Here is a 17543-nt window from a genome sequence, read left to right as displayed (position 1 = left end):
ACGTTAAGGGAGTTGAAAAACACTGCATTCAATGACAACCTTAGAAATAATTCTATAGATTAGAAAATTTTGCTCTTGTATGCATTTCCCGTCTCTGAAGAACCAATGGGGAAAAAGTGCAGTAAGAAGTGGCAAGAGGAGGCACTAACATTGGGATGCAGGGCTAATTCACTTGATCCAAGAAGGGCAGATTCCCTTTGTAGGGAGTTGGGAATGCTGACCTACAGTGATAGCTGGTCTTTTTTCTCATGACACATCATGGGACAAGGCCACAGAGATTTCCACCACACGGACCAGAAAAGCAGGGAAAGTCAGAAGCTAGGCAACAAGAAAAAGGAGGAGAGACGGCGAGTCTGTGTTTGAGTCTCTGCTTCCAGTTTATGGCCAAGGCTCAGTTTTTTTTTTAAATTTATTTTTAATGTTTATTTTATTTTTGACTCAGAGACAGAGCATGAGCAGGAGAAGGGCAGAGAGGGAGGGAGACACAGAATCCAAAGCAGGCTCCAGGCTCTGAGCTGTCAGTACAGAGCCCGACACAGGGCTTGAACCCACAAACCATGAGACCATACCTGAGCTGAAGTTGGACGCTTAACTGACTGAGCCACCCAGGCTTCCCAGTCAAGGCTCACTTTTATTTTGTCCTTGATTCTATAAAACATCCGATATCTTGTAATTTACCATTTTATTTTTAAAAGAAGTAGAGAGGAAAAGAAATCACAGCACAGTCATGACAGTTTGAAAATAAGTTGTCATTAATATACATAAAATCCATTAATGCTACAAAATCATCACCAACACAGAAAAAAAACCATCCCTTTAGAAGAACAACACAGAAGATATTTCTGGTGGATTTGAAAAAATCGAAAGAGAATGCAAACATGTATTTGTGGAAAGAATTCCCAACATCTACTCCTTTTCCACCCTTAGGATTGTTGACTGACTAGGCCAATACAGTGGGAGCCACAGAATTCAAAGGTTTGACTGAACTTTCTTCACTAACTTGAAAGATCCATTTCAAATACTATTTATTTAAATGTGTGTCCTTTTTCATTTTTCATTTTAGCAAGAGGCTGCAGGAAATACACTTAAAAAAAAACAACCATCTAGACATGGTAAACTTATAACAAGGAAGGCTTCAGACATATGTACTTCCACACCAAATCACAAAATGGGCTTTTATAAATTTCTTTCTACAAAAATAAATAAGAGAAAGTAATAAAAAAAGATAAAGCCCTCATACAGAATTGCAGCAATTATATCCCCACAGCTACACTATAACCCAAAACTTTGCAAACGCTTTGATTATTGAACCATGGCTGAAGTGAATAATTTGCTTTTCACTAAGAAAACAAGCACATTCATTCTCACCACAATGGAGAGAGGCAGTTTTAATTAAACCTTATCAAAAGATGAATAAAGAATAAACTCAATACCCATTCCACAGAACTCTATTTTCGTCTGTTTAGTTTAAGCTTGCCATGTTCGTGCAATAATTATCCACTGTCCAAGGAATGCTGCAGTTGTGTTAATGTTGGTAAAGATTTAATTAGCTCAATTATCTGGAGAGTATTGAAGTGAGGCTCAGCACAGTACAAATTTCTTCAGGCTTTATACATACCTCTGATCAAAATACATGAAACTGAAATCTAAGTGAACAAAAGACTCTTACTTCTACAGTTCTACTATTGAAACAGTTCCATACTTCATAATTTTATTACTCCAACTGAAAAAGAAAAAAAAAGAACCCTCAGTATAAGTCTTTAGAAGTACAACTCATAAGTAAAGGCTTATCTTGCGTGTGTGTGTGTGTGTGTGTGTGTGTGCACAGTTAACTTCCTAATCTGTAAATATGTTCTTAGGAAGTTAATTAAATTTGTCTTGTAGATAAATATTAATACCAAAGTCCAGTCCTTTTAAAAACTTTTTATCTTTCCACTGTAGCCTACATATATTACGCTTTTCCCAGAAAATGAAGCATTTAAAAAGTATTGAAAGTGTGGTAACACAGACAACTGTTTCAATCTGTCAGACACCAGGGACAGACAGTAGGGTTCATTTCAGAAAACAGATTGGCCCCCAGCGGCCTGACCTTCCTGGTGGGAAAGAGAACACAGCGCTGTGCTTGACAAGCTCAGCAACAAAGAGGTATATTCAGGTCCCCCCCCCCCCCCCCCCCCCCCCCCCCCCCCCGCAATTCAGACACGCTTCTCACAGGGAAAAATGCAAAGCAGGAGAAAGAAATGCACCACTTTCAGCAAAGCAGAATTTACTTAGTTCGGAGACAAGGATCTCAACAATAACAAAAAATAACGTACTTAGGAAAGTAGCAAGCACTGTTTTATCCACTCATCTACAACTTCAGAACGCTCTAATCTGGCCATTGCTAATGTCTTAACATCCAACCTCACCTGTAATCCACACTCACTGGCATTATAACATCAGTGAAAACCCGAACAGATGATTATCCTGATAAAAGCTTTCTTAATAACTTTACCAATGAAGAGGGCATAACTTTTCTCTCAGAAGCTGGCTCATGCTAATTTCAAAGTAAGCTTTCTCTTTGTTTGTACATGTTACAGGTTTTGCCTTTATTCTGAAACTTAAACGAACATTTCCTTGTGTTGTAGACCCTCAAACAGATTTTTCATTGTTTTTTTTAATTTTGAATTTGTATAGGGTCTTCTATGCTTCTTCCTTCTCCAAAGGAGTCAAAATCCAGCAGAAGTGTCAACAACAATAAAAAAAAATTGATAAAGTAATATTTTTAATAAAAAAAGTCTCAGGCTAAATTAGTTGCTGTATATTAATACATAGTTTTCCCCTAACCTCCAAGGTCAAGTTTTATTGTATATCCTGCTTAGTCAGCTAACAAGCCATGTTTAGTTTGTATGTTTTGAATTCTATATGTGGAGATATATACATATATACACACACACACATATATGTATACATATATATGTATACATACACACACATATATATACATATATATGTATACACACATACATACATACACACATATATATGTATACACACATATATACGCCTATATATATGTAAGATAAATTTAAAAGGCACTCACAACTGACCACATTATCCTTATAAACAAGTACATTGCTGTTTTTTTTAAGCTTAGATTCTGTGTTTTAGTACATACTTTCCTTAACTGTAAGGATTATGAGCACTTAGGCTCAAACCAACTAGCGCAGTTGAAACAAGTCTTGATTTCTGACCCATAAATATCATGCTGATTTATCACATAAACAGGCATTGCAAATACACACTCCTCACTATGAACATGTGGACTGTTAGAAAAACTTAACGCTGAAGATCAGACCATTGTATATATGGACTGTATAAGTCCATCACAGTTTATAAAAGAAGGCATAGTTTTGACAATTGGACACACACCACAATCATAAGCTCATGCTGCCGAGTAAAAGATAAGGTTTGTCAGGTGGTGAGAAAACTTTCTGCTTGGTAGTCCAAATAATATGCCTCAACTTTAGATTTAAACACTTCAGTCTCAGAAAATTCTGTGAGGAAATGGGGCAAAAAAATGATTCATGGCAATCAAAACTTGTCTTTTTTTGGTCTGCCATGCTTTTCTGAACCATCTTTTTTTGGGGGATTATGTTAAGGAGTTCCTTGAGCTGGCAAAGAAAGACACAAATATGGGTTGGTTTTACCTTGTTTTCTAGCCTGCAAACACTTTTACGGTATGACTCACTCAGTGTGGCTCGAAAGACATCCTTGGAGCTTCAGAGTATTTTGTACAAGAACAAAGGGGGCTTGGGTTCAGTTTGCAACACGAGTCATTTTTACCACACAAATTCCCTTCTTTTGTGCTGGCAAAGGGGGATACTTTGAGCCCTTCGGGTTTAGAAGATCTTCAAACGGACAATAGTGTGCAAACAACCCTCAAGAACATAACTTTACTAGAACAACCTCAAGGCCGAGACCAAGGCTTTGAGAAAGGCCCCTTCAGATTTCCTTCTGCTCTCCACCCGAACAAAGCCTGCCGGACAATACTGAAATCTCCTTCTTTCTTTGGATTAAACCCCCTTTGCAGGAAAAGTATGCAAATGCCATCCGTGGCTCCCTTGTCTGAGGCTACTCTCCCCCAGCTATCTTTGCTCTGTCTGGCTTCCCCAGCAGACCATCAACAGCCTGACGCAGACCAGCCTCCCAATTCACATCCTTCACAGCTCTGACAGTCTGCTCCCTGGGCCTGCCACTGCCTCTAAAAGGGGCTCATTTAGTCGTAATTAACTATTCCCTGCATATTTCCTAAGGTATGGTAATTGTGCTAAAAGCCAACAAGTGAGGCATTCATTCTAGTTCTCATTTAAATCTTTTTTCCCCCTAAGCAGTCTCCCTCCCTCTGCCTTCTTTCCACCCCACTCGGCCACCCTCTCTCCACTCGCCACACACATACACTTTTCTCTTTTCACCCCTCCCAGGGAATACTTCAAGTCAAGTGATGGAATGAAGGTAGAAATCAGAAACTATAGGAAAACAGACAGTTCAAAAAGCAAAGCTTACTGAGTGGTGAAGCACCGCATGGGAAGTCACAAAGAAAGTAAGAAAGAAGTAAAAATGAAACAAATTGTTTAGTTGACACACATATATAAAATGTATAAATATAAAAATATATGTAGTGTATAGACACGATATAAAAATTCTACGAACACATTTTTCTTCCCCTATATATTTTCTTCTCAAAGTTTATTTTCACCCTGTATTACAGATAAAAGGTATAAAAGAAAGGTAATGATTTTGTCTCCCCTGCTTTTCTTCTTTATCCTTAAGCTGTAGACAAGATAGAGATAAGGTCAACCAAGCAATTTCTGACCTCTTGCAAGCATTTCAGGTCCTGGCAAGTGGGCAGTGGACCACTGAACATTGTATTATGTTTTTGCAGGCAGACCAACATTATCATGATCAGGAGAAATTTGGGGGATGAGGTGAGGTGGTAAATTATTTGCCTTGAAGACTCTATCAGCCATGAACTGTTGACTTTTGTTAAATGGATTTAACTGGAAAACAGTCATGGCTTCCCTACAATATCTCCATCCTCTCAACACACAAAACAATGTTGTGCAATTAGTTTTGACATAAAGAAGGAGGTAATGTTTCATTAAAAAAAGACTCAAAAAGCAGACTTTTGAAAAATTTATTCAGATAAGCAATAAGTGCAGAATCTGGCATTCAAAATTTTTATTCTGATGTGAATACTTTAGCTCTTCTATTTGCTTTGGCTAAATTATGTTTCCATGCTGTTCCTTAATCATCTGGACACTGCTATTTCTAGTGTTAATTTACCAACATTTCTTAAGAGTAATAGAAAATACTTTAAATGTTAAATTACTAAATCCTCTGTTGTTATAAATGAGTTTATTTGGCTTGGCATTTGACTCTTCATCAGATACTACTATCTATAGAGGAAAGTCCAGTAATGAGAGAACATCAAAGAAGTTGGACCCATTCAAGATGGCTCCGAGGTTGGAATTATAGTGAGAACTTACCATGGCTATAAGCTGTAAATTAACTAACTTTCTTAGTTAGGCAACAACATTTATAAATCCATTTTTCTCTGCTAAACCATGGACATGCCAGTTTAATGTATTTCTGTTGTCATTTTTCCTCACACATAAGTATTACATGTATAAGCAGCATATTCTACTTTTTTTACCTTATCATATGTATTTCTCCATGTTTATTACCTTTATGACTATAATTTTTAAGATATTTATAATATCCCATCTAGTTTGGTATACTTTACTCACTAATTTCCTTTAAAAATATTTAAGCGGTCAATTCTAAATAATTTATGTTTACTCTGTCTTATGTTAGTTGTTTTGACATTTTTTTTTCTTTGTCATCAGTGTCACCATGATCAAAAATGTTACTGAGTTACTAAATACTAGGGATTGAGGAAGGCACCTGTTGGGATGAGCACTGGGTGTTGTATGAAAACCAATGTGACAATAAGTTTCATTTAAAAAAAGTATTTCCTCATATTTATAAAAAAAAGAAGTTGGTTAGACACACTTTAATATTTTCAAATACTTAACCATTTATTTGGATTTAGGCAAAAATGGGCAGGAGAAGTCATGTTTCCTCTTATTGGAACTTAAAACTCATAAATATCAGTTTGAATATATTCATGAAAACAGCTGCTGAGTGTGAACCACATTACAAGTAAGACCATGATGACACTAAATTCTTTAACATTTCTTTCATTTTGAAAATTGTCTTTTTTTAAATTGAAATATAGTTGATAGGCAATATTAGATTAGTTTCAGGTATACAATATAGCAATTCCATAAATATATATTATAAACATATATAATATACATAAATACATGTATATATTTATAAACATATATTTATGAAATGCTCACCTTGATAAGTATAGTTACCATCTGTCACCATACAAAATTATTAAAATACTAAAAAAAAAAAACTATGTTAAATTTTTATCCCTGGAAAACCAGTTATCTCACTTTTTAGTTTCTGCATTTCCCTTAAATGGAGTTAGTGTGTCAATACTGAGATTCTACATATTCACAAAACTTAAATTAAGGGAGTCATTATTCATTTTACAAAAAGATATGTAAACAAAGAAGGCATATTGTTTCAACTAAAATAATTCCTGCATAACTTTCCAAGGAGTATATTATGTACATGTTGGATATGTTGAATCATACCTATAGTAGATTCACAACATTTTAGGGCTAAACGATGAATAGGTTTTCAGTCAAAAAGAAGGTTAAGTATTGGTGTAATTTCTAATACTCTAATTTTATGTTAGATGTCAATGTGAATGGAATTTCATGCATTTTCTTTACTTATTTTCAAAACATGATTTACCGTAATAAGAAGTTCAAAGAAAAGAAAAAAAAATACTACATCCTTTTCAAGTTGTTATATGATCCTTCAAGGATCTTCCCAGCTTTAAGATGTTTTGATTCTTCTGTGTCTGACCAGGAAGTCGTATATATTTCCCCGTGGGCAATCACATTAAAATCCAAACTCTTTAGCATCATTTCAGACCCTTCACAATCCAGCTTCAAATCTCATTTTCAGTCTCATCCCTTCTCACTCCTCCTATCCACGCTCTTTAGCTTTACCAGACCATTACTTATGATGCTACACTTTGTGCCATGGCTTTGCTCTCAGTGTTTCCTCTGCATGAAAACACACTTCTCCTCTTTCATGCCCACGAAAAATATAATTCCTCCTTTGGCTCAAAATCTCTTCCTTTGTGAGACCATTCCAAGCTCTTCTGGCAGAATTAATTTTTACCTCATTAGTCCCGTCATGTAGCTTCACGTAAATATCTACCATAGCCTTTATCATCCTGAAATATAATGTTCCTATATGTGTTTCTGAACTGTGAGGATCTTGAAACTAGAAACTCATTCACTACTTCCTAGCACCAACAGAATGGCTACTCAAAAAATATTTGCTATAAGACAGGAGATTATGGTATGGTGCGTTAGTTGGAATATTCACTAATTCAGTCAACATTTAAAAAATATTTAATGAAACTATTTAATAAGAGATGCTTAAATACAGAGAACAAACTGAGGGTTGATGGGGGGGAGGGGAGAAGGGAAAATGGGTGATGGGCATTGAAGAGGGCACTTGTTGGGATGAGCACTGGATGTTGTATGTAAGCGATGAATCATGGGAATCTAGCTCCCAAACCAGGAGCACCCTGTAAACACTGTATGTTAGCTAATTTGACAATAAATTATGTAAAAAAAATTAATGAGCATAAATTACATGCCACACTAAGAAATGAAGATAAAATTGTGAAATGAGGATAAAATGTAAACAGATTCCTATATTGTGAGATTTAGATTCTAGAGGGGGAAGGCAGACAAATCACAGGAGACTTCAGTACAGAGGGGCTGAAACTTCGGCCTTATTCCCAACATATCTAAAGTACCTATACATTTATTCACGTTCACGAAACATGTTTCACTCTCTGTCAGACGTGTTGCTGAATTCTATCACTGATCATGAGTCAGAGGCTGGAACATTTCTGAATTCTTAACTCAGACACTGTCCCGTTAGTGACTCCTCTCCTTCATTTCTACCCATTTTCAATTAGAAGGTCTGAGCCTTGAGAGTAATTTTCCCCCTCTCTCCTGATTCTGACATAAGGTAGCTCTGTTCTCAGTTCAGTAACTCATCTTGAGTTTCTCCCATTTGATTGAGAACTTGTCCCAGACTTCCTGCTTCTCTGGCTTTACTTTCTGAGGGTCACATTGGCTTTAAAACCTTACCTATCTTAACCCAGTGATCAAGGTCAATGTGACTGGTGATAAGGCTGGTGATAAGTACATGTGGATATCATGTACTTCCTAACATGATGTGAGGAGAGGAGCCCTTCATCTGGGTGGTACTCTTCCCTGAAATCCATCACTACGAGAAAACATCATGAGGGACATTCTACAAAATACCTGAAAAGTACAAAGTACTCTTCAAAACTATCAAGGTCATCAAAAACAAGAGCATATTGAGAAACTGTCACAGACCACATGAGAGTAAAGAGACATGATGATTAAATGCAATGTACTACCTGGATGGGATTCTGAACAGAAGGACAGGAATATGAAAACAGGTGAGCTACAAATACAGTTAAAACTTAGTTCATAGTATGGTACTGGCCTTAATTTCTTAAGCTGATAAATGTACCATGGTTATAAAGGTTGTTAATATTAGAAGTTGGGTGAAGGGTATAGCTTTCTGCACTGGCTTTACAACTCTTTTGTAAATCTAAAAATATTTCAAAATAAAGAGCTAAAAAAATACAACCATAATCTTACCACTACTCATGCTGAGTAGTTACTTTTAATTCTGAACCCCCCAAATGCACGCAGATTTCCAGAAGTTACCCTCATAGTAGTGGGCAGGGAAAGACCTGAGTCCATTCTTGTGGAAGAAGTTGAATTTACATTGAGTATGATCAGGGTACGGTACTGAAAGTCCTCCTAAGTCCTATAAACAAGCTATGTAAAATGGCTTGATGCTTTAGTATCATTTTGTCAGAACCTCTCCATGCAAGGTCAAAACTAATGCACATAGGGTCAGTTAGGCATCCGACTTCAGCTCAGGTCATGATCTTGAGGCTCCCAAGTTTGAGCCCTGTATCAGGCTCTGCGCTGAGAGCTCAGAGTCTGGAGCCTGCTTCGAATTCTGTGTCTCCCTCTCTCTTTGACCCTCCCCTGCTCATGCTCTGTCTCTCTCTCTCTCTCTCAAAAATAAACAAAAATATTTAAAACAACAACAAAAAAACTAATGCATATGAAAAAGGGAAATTTACAGTCCAAAAAGCTAATATATAGAAAAATTCTCTTAAGAATTTGGCCTACTGGGACACCCGAGTGGCTCAGTCAGTTAAGCATCCAACTCCTGGTTTCTTTTTTTCTTCTTTTTTTTTTTTTTTAATATGGAGTTTATTGTCAATTTGGTTTCCATACAACACCCAGTGCTCATCCCAACAGGTGCCCTCCTCAATGCCCATCACCCACCCTCCCCTCCCTCCAACCCCCCATCAACCCACAGTTTATTCTCAATTTTTAAGAGTCTCTGATGGTTTGGCTCTCTCCCTCTCTAACTTTTTTTCTCCCTTCCCCTCTCACATGGTCTTCTGTTAAGTTTCTCAGGATCCACATAAGAGTGAAAACATATGGTATCTTTCTCTGTACGACTTATTTCACTTAGCATAACACTCTCCAGTTCCATCTATGTTGCTACAAATGGCCAGATTTCATTCTTTCTCATTGCCAAGTAGTATTCCACTGTGTATATAAACCAGTTTCTTTATCTATTCATCAGTTAATGGACATTTAGGCTCTTTCCATAATTTGGCTATTGTTGAAAGTGCTGCTATAAACATTGGGGTACAAGTGCCCCTATGCATCACCACTCCTGTATCTCTTATGTAAATTCCTAGCAGTGCTATTGCTGGGTCATAGGGTAGATCTAGTTTTAATTTTTTGAGGAACCTCCACACTGTTTTCCAGAGTGGCTGCACCAGTTTGCATTCCCACCAACAGTGCAAGAGGGTTCCCGTTTCTCCACATCCTCTCCAGCATCTATAGTCTCCTGATTTGTTCATTTTAGCCACTCTGACTGGCGTGAGGTGGTATCAGTGGGGTTTTGATTTGTATTTCCCTGACGAGGAGCGACGTTGAGCATCTTTTCATGTGCCTGTTGGCCATCTGGATGTCTTCTTTAGAGAAGTGTCTATTCATGTTTTCTGCCCATTTCTTCACTGGATTATTTGCTTTTTTGTGGGTGTGGAGTTCGGTGAGTTCTTTATTGATTTTGGATACTAGCCCTTTGTCTGATATGTCATTTGCAAATATATCTTCCCATTCCATCGGTTGCCTTTTAGTTTTGTTGATTGTTTCTTTTGCTGTGCAGAAGATTTTTATCTTGATGAGGTCCCAATAGTTCATTATTGCTTTTAATTCCCTTGCCTTTGGAGATGTGTTAAGTAAGAAATTGCTGCGGCTGAGGTCACAGAGGCTTTTTCCTGCTTTCTCCTCTAGGGTTTTGATGGTTTCCTGTCTCACATTCAGGTCCTTCATCCATTTTGAATTTATCTTTGTGAATGGTGTAAGAAAGTGGTCTAGTTTCATTCTTCTGCATGTTGCTGTCCAGTTCTCCCAGCACCATTTGTTAAAGAGACTGTCTTTTTTCCATTGGATTCTTTCCTTCTTTGTCAAAGATTAGTTGGCCGTACATTTGTGGGTCCAATTCTGGAGTCTCTATTCTATTCCATTGGTCTATGTGTCTGTTTTTGTGCCAATACCATGCTGTCTTGATGATGACAGCTTTGTAGTAGAGGCTAAAGTCTGGGATTGTGATGCCTCCTGCTTTGGTCTTCTTCTTCAAAATTCCTTTGGCTATTCGGGGCCTTTTGTGGTTCCATATGAATTTTAGGATGGCTTGTTCTAGCTTCAAGAAGAATACTGGTGCAATTTTGATTGGGATTGCATTGAATGTGTAGATAGCTTTGGGTAGTATTGACACTTTGACAATATTTATTCTTCCAATCCATGAGCACGGAATGTTTTTCCATTTCTTTGTATCTTCTTTAATTTCCTTCGCAAGTTTTCTATAGTTTTCAGCATACAGATCTTTTACATCTTTGGTTAGGTTTATTCCTAGGTATTTTATGCTTCTTGGTGCAATTGTGAATGGGATCAGTTTCTTTATTTGTCTTTCTGTTGCTTCATTATTGGTGTATAAGAATGCAAATGATTTCTGTACATTAATTTTGTATCCTGCGACTTTGCTGTATTCATGTATCAGTTCTAGCAGACTTTTGGTGGAGTTTATCGGGTTTTCCATGTATAATATCATGTCATCTGCAAAAAGTGAAAGCTTGACTTCATCTTTGCCAATTTTGATGCCTCTGACTTCCTTTTGTTGTCAACTCCTGGTTTCAGCTCAGGTCATGATCTTGTGGTTCATGGGTTCGAGCCCTACACTGCACTCTGAGCTGACAATGTGGGAGTCTACTTGGGATGCTCTCTCTCTCCCTCTCTCCTATTTGTGCTCTCTCTCTCAAAATAAATACATTAAAAAAAAATTGAGGGAGGAGGTAAGATGGCCGAACAGCATGGAAGTTTTTTGTGTGTCTTGCATCCATGAAATACAGCCAGACCAACACTAAACCATCCTACACACATAGAAAACTAATTGGAGGATTAACACAACAATCTGCACCACCTGAACCACAGAAATCAGCAGGTACGTGGCGCGGAGAGGTGAATGTTGGGAGAGAAAAGCCAGCAGCGGGCAGGGAGCTGCTTTTGCAGGTGGAGAGAGGACAGAGACTGCGGAGGGGGGGGGGGGAGGAGGGAGGAGAATACAGGAAAAACACCCCTCCCCAAAAGCAGCTGGAGAGAAAGTGGAAAATTGGAAACAGCCACAGAGACTAAACTAAAAATGGAGAAAGGAGAAAGGAGAGGGTTTAAATTCCATTAAGACTGCAAACAAGGGGAGCACAAAGTCTCCAACTCCGCAGCCCGATACCTGATGGTGCTCTGGTGGGAAGGGCAAATCCCCAGGAACAGAGTGGGGTCCGGGAGGTTCTCGGGCCACATGGGGAAAAGCAGTTCCACTGGTGGAAGGACATTTGGTGGAGACTGTTGAAGCCACCTGGTCCCAGCAGACCCCAGAAAACGGGGCTGCTGGTGCTGGAACAAGGTCATTAAGGGTGAAGCCTGGTGCCAGATGTGTGTTGTAATTTTCCATAACCCCTGAGGTGCTGCTGTTACACTATCTCCCAATCTTTTTCTGTGGTGGGCTGGCACCTGGCTGCAGTCTCAGGGCACCGGCACAGCACGGACCCGCAAGTGCTCCTGGGTGCAGCTGGCATTCGGCCATTGCTCTGTGAGACCCTCCCACAGAGGGGTGGAACAGGTCAAGGCTCAGTTCTTCAGAAGTAAGGGGCTGGGAAAGACAGCCACATCTGAGACAAAACTTGGAACAGAGGTACTGCCTGGGGCTTGGTCACGGACAGTGAAGAAGCGGAGAGTGGACCGGACGAAAGCTGAAGACAGAGGATGGGTGCACGATTGCTGATCGGGGAGGACAGAGTTCTGATACTAGAGATAGGGTAGCTGGGTGACGCCATTTTCACTGCTCCCATGCATGCACATATGCACCTACGAACTCCACAACACTCTACCCCAGTAGGCTAGCAGCGCCATCTAGTGGAGAATGGAGCCGTTACACTGAGCCCCGCCCAACTGGGCCAACCTTGCTCTTAAAGAACACAAGTCTCACAGCCTACTTAGTTTATAGACTATAAAGCACTTCATAGTCTGACTTCTATGGGAAAACAAAGTAATTTCAGTCCTATTTCAATCTGTTAGCAGGTCCATCTATTCACCTTTTTTTCTTTTTCATTTCTTTTTCTCGAATACAAAAAGAGAAAAGATTCATTTTTGTTTTCAATTTTTATTGAAAATATTTTCCTTTATTTTTACTATTTTTTTGTGTAAATTTTTTCATATTCTATTTTACTTCCATCATTTTATTTTAGTCTACTTCAGTGTATTCACTTTTTCAAAATTTCAAATGATTTCCTTTTTTTCCTCTTTTCTCCTTTTCGTTTCTTTTCTTTTTCTTGAATGCAGAAAGAGAAAAACTTCATTTTTATTTTCAATATTTATTAAAAAATTTAAAAAATTTTTTACTATATTTTTTGCTTTTATGTAAATTTTTCAAATTCTATTTCACTTCCATCATTTTAGTCTACTACAGTGTATTCACTTTTTAAAATTTTCAAATGACTTTTTTCTTTTCTCTTTTTTCTTTTTTATTTCTTTTCTTTTTCTTGAATACAGAAAGAGAAAAAATTCATTTTTATTTTTAATTTTTATGAAAAATATTTTTCTTTAATTTTTTTCTACTATATTTTTTACTTTTGTGTAATTTTTTTCAAATTCTATTTTACTCCCATCATCTCATTTTAGTCTACTTCAGTGTATTCATTTTTTCAAATTCTCAAACGATTTCCTTCCCTCCCTTTTTTTCTCTAATCTGTCAAACCACTTTCAACACCCAGACCAAAACACACCTAGGATCTAGCATCATATTAGATTTTGTGTGTGTGTGTGTGTGTGTGTGTGTGTGTATGTGTGATTAATTTTTTAATTTTAACATTTTTTTATTTTAATTTTTTTAATTTAAATTTTTCTACCTCATTAATTCCTTTTCTCCCTTCAAAATGACAAAATGAAGGAATTCATCCCAAAAGAAAGAGCATGAATAAACGACAGCCAGGGATTTAACTAACACAGATACAAGCAAGATGTCTGAACGATAATTTAGAATCACGATAATTAGAATACTAGCTAGCGTCAAAAATAGATTAGAATCCCTTTCTGTAGAGATAAAACAAGTAAAAGCTAGTCAGAAAGAAATTAAAAATGCTATAACTGAGCTGCAATCACAGATGGATGAAGCGGCGGCGAGGATGGATGAGGCAGAACAGAGAATCAGCGATATAGAGGACAAACTTACAGAGAATAATGAAGCAGAAAAAAAGAGGGAGATTAAGGTAAAAGAGCACGATTTAAGAATCAGAGAAATCGGTGACTCATTAAAAAGGAACAACATCAGAATCATAGGGGTCCCAGAAGAGGAAGAGAGAGAAATAGGGGTAGAAGGGTTATGTGAGCAAATCATTGCAGAAAACTTTCCTAACCTGGGGAAAGACACAAACATCAAAATCCAGGCAGCACAGAGGACCCCATTAGATTAAACAAAAACTGACCATCAGCAAGGCATATCATAGTCAAATTCACAAAATACTCAGGCAAGGAAAGAATCATGAGAGAAGCAAGGGGGAAAAAGTCCCTAACCTACAAGGGAAGACAGATCAGGTTTGCAGCAGACCTATCCACAGAAACTTGGCAGGCCAGAAAGGAGTGGCAGGATATATTCAATGTGCTGAATCGGAAAAATATGCAGCCAAGAATTCTTTACCCAGCAAGGCTGTCATTCAAAATTGAAAGAGACATAAAAAGTTTCCCAGACAATCAAAAATTAAAGGAGTTTGTGACCACTAAACCAGCCCTGCAAGAAATTTTAAGTGGGACTCTCTGAGGGGAGAAAAGATGGGGAAAAAATACACATATACATATGTATATGTATATGTATATGTATATGTATATGTATATGTAAATACCAAAAGCAACAAAGATTAGAAAAGACCAGAGAACACCACCAGACACTCCAACTCTACAAGCACCATACTGGCAATAAATTCATATCTTTCAGTACTTACTCTAAACATCATTGGACTCGATCCTCTAATCAAAAGACATAAGGTAACAGAATGGATAAGAAAACAAGATCCATCTATATGCTGTTTACAAGAGACCCACTTTAGACCTAAAAATACCGTCAGATTGAAAATAAGGGGATGGAGAACCATCTATATAATGCTAATGGTCAACAAAAGAAAGCCGGAGTAGCCATACCTATATCAGACAATCTAGACTTTAAATAAAGACTGTATCAAGAGATGCGGAAGGGCATTATATCATAATCAAGGGGTGTATCTGCCTAGAAGACCTAACAATTGTAAACATTTATGTGCCAAATGTGAGAGCACCCAGATATATGAATCACTTAATCACAAACATAAAGACATTCATCGATAGTAATACCATAATAGTAGGAGAGACTTCAACACCCCACTCACAGCAATGGACAGATCATCTAATAAAAAAATCAACAAGGAAACCATGGCTTTGAATGACACACTGGACCAGATGGACTTAACAGATATATTCAGAACTATTCATCCTAAAGCAGCACAATATACATTCTTCTCCAGTGCACATGGAACATTCTCTGGAATAGACCATATATACTGGGACACAAATCAGCCCTAAGTAAGTACAAAAAGATCAAGATCATACCATGCATATTTTCAGACCACCATGCTATGAAAGTCAAAATCAACCACAAGTAAAAATTTGGAAAGGTAACAAATACTTGGAGACTGAAGAACATCCTACTAAAGAATGAATGGGCTAACCAACAAGTTAAAGAGGAAATTAAAAAGTATATGGAAGTCAATGAAAATGATAACGCCACAACCCAAAACCTCTGGGACACAGCAAAGGTGGTCATAAGCGGAGAGTATATAGCAATCCAGGCCTTCCTAAAGAAGGAAGAAAGATCTCAGATACACAACCTAACCTTATGCCTTAAGGAGCTGGAAAAGGAAAAGCAAATAAAACCCCAAACCAGCAGAAGACAGGAAATAAAGATTAGAGCAGAAACTAATGCTACCAAAACCAAAAAAACAGTAGAACAGATCAATGAAACCAGAGGCTGGTTCTTTGAAAGAATTAACAAAATTGATAAACCACTAGCCAGTTTGATCAAAAAGAAAAAGGAAAGGACCCAAATAAATAAAATCAAGAATGGAAGAGGAGAGATCACAATTAACACAGCAGAGATAAAAAAATAATAAGAGAATATTATGAGAAACTATGTGCCAACAAAATGGGCAATCTGGAAGACATGGACAAATTCCTAGAAACATATACACTACAGAAACTGAAACAGGAAGAAACAGAAAATTTGAACAGACCCATAACCAGTAAAGAAATCGAACTAGTAATCAAAAATCTGCCAAAAAACAAGAGTCCAGGGCCAGATGGCTTTCCAGGGGAATTCTAGTAAACATTTAAGGAAGAGTTAACACCTATTCTCTTGAAGGTGTTCCAAAAATAGAAATGGAAGGAAAACTTCCAACCTCTTTCTATGAAGCCAGCATTACCTTGATTCCAAAACCAGACAGAGACCTCACTGAAAAGAACTATAGACCAATTTCTCTGATGAACATGGATGCAAAAATCCTCACCAAGATATTAGCCAACTGGATCCAACAATACGGTTAAAAAAATTATTCACCACGACCAAGTGGGATTTATACCTGGGATGCGGGGCTGATTCAATATCTGCCAAACAATTAACGTGATTCATCACATCAATAAAAGAAAGGACAAGAACCATATGATCCTCTCAATAGATGCGAAGAAAGCATTTGACAAAATACAGCATCCTTTCTTGATAAAAACCCTCAAGAAAGTAGGGATAGAAGGAGCATACCTTGAGATCATGAAAGCCATGTATGAATGACCCAATGCTAATATCCTCAATGGTGAAAAACTGAGAGCTTGCCCCCTAAGGTCAGGAACAAGACAGGGATGTCCACTCTTGCCACTATAATTCAACATAGTATTAGAAGCCTTAACCTCTGCAATGAGACAACACAAAGAAATAAAAGGCATCCAAATCAGCCAGGGGGAGGTCAAACTTTCACTCTTCGCAGATGACATGATACTCTATATGGAAAACCCAAAAGATTCCACCAAATAAGTGCTAGAATTGATTCATGAATTCAGCAAAGTTGCAGGATATAAAATCAACGCACAGAAATCAGTTGCATTCCTATACACCAATAATGAAGCGACAGAAAGAGAAATCAAGGAATCGATCCTATTTATAGTTGCACAAAAATCCATAAGATACCTAGGAATAAATCTAACCAAAGAGGTGAAAAATCTATACACTGAAAACTATAGAAAGCTTATGAAAGAAATTGAAGAAGACATAAAAAAAAAATGGAAAAAGATTCCATGCTCCTGGATAGGAAGAACAAATGTTAAAATGTGGATACTACCCAAAGCAATCTACATATTTAATGCAATCCCTAATAAAATAACACCAGCATTCTTCACAGAGCTAGAACAAACAATCCTAAAATTTGTATGGAACCAGAAAAGACCCTGAGTAGCCAAAGCAATCTTGAAAAAGAAAACCAAAGCAGGAGGCATCAACAATCCCAGACTTCAAGCTATACTACAAAACTGTAATCATCAAGACAGTATGGTACTGGCCCAAGAACAGACACTCAGATCAATGAAACGGAATAGAGAACCCGGAAATGGACCCACAAACATATGGCCAACTAATCTTTG

The 17543-nt window shown here is 37.6% G+C and overlaps 1 protein-coding gene across 12 annotated transcripts in view; it reads right to left on the bottom strand.

Moving 5' to 3' along the window:
- CDK14 (cyclin dependent kinase 14) overlaps positions 1–17543 on the bottom strand; it is a 616562-nt gene that overhangs the window by 72577 nt on the left and 526442 nt on the right. For 2 of the 12 annotated variants that reach the window (XM_045497020.1, XM_045497014.1), the window contains one exon: positions 666–1723. The exons of the other annotated variants lie outside the window; for them this stretch is intronic. The gene's annotated coding sequence lies outside the window, so the exon portion shown is untranslated. Of the gene's footprint in view, positions 1–665; positions 1724–17543 lie in introns of those variants that run through there. 12 annotated transcript variants of the gene reach the window in all.

This window comes from Leopardus geoffroyi, chromosome A2, assembly GCF_018350155.1.
Source record: "Leopardus geoffroyi isolate Oge1 chromosome A2, O.geoffroyi_Oge1_pat1.0, whole genome shotgun sequence".
Taxonomy (NCBI): Eukaryota; Metazoa; Chordata; class Mammalia; order Carnivora; family Felidae; genus Leopardus; species Leopardus geoffroyi.
This window is presented reverse-complemented; position numbering and strand designations above follow the sequence as displayed.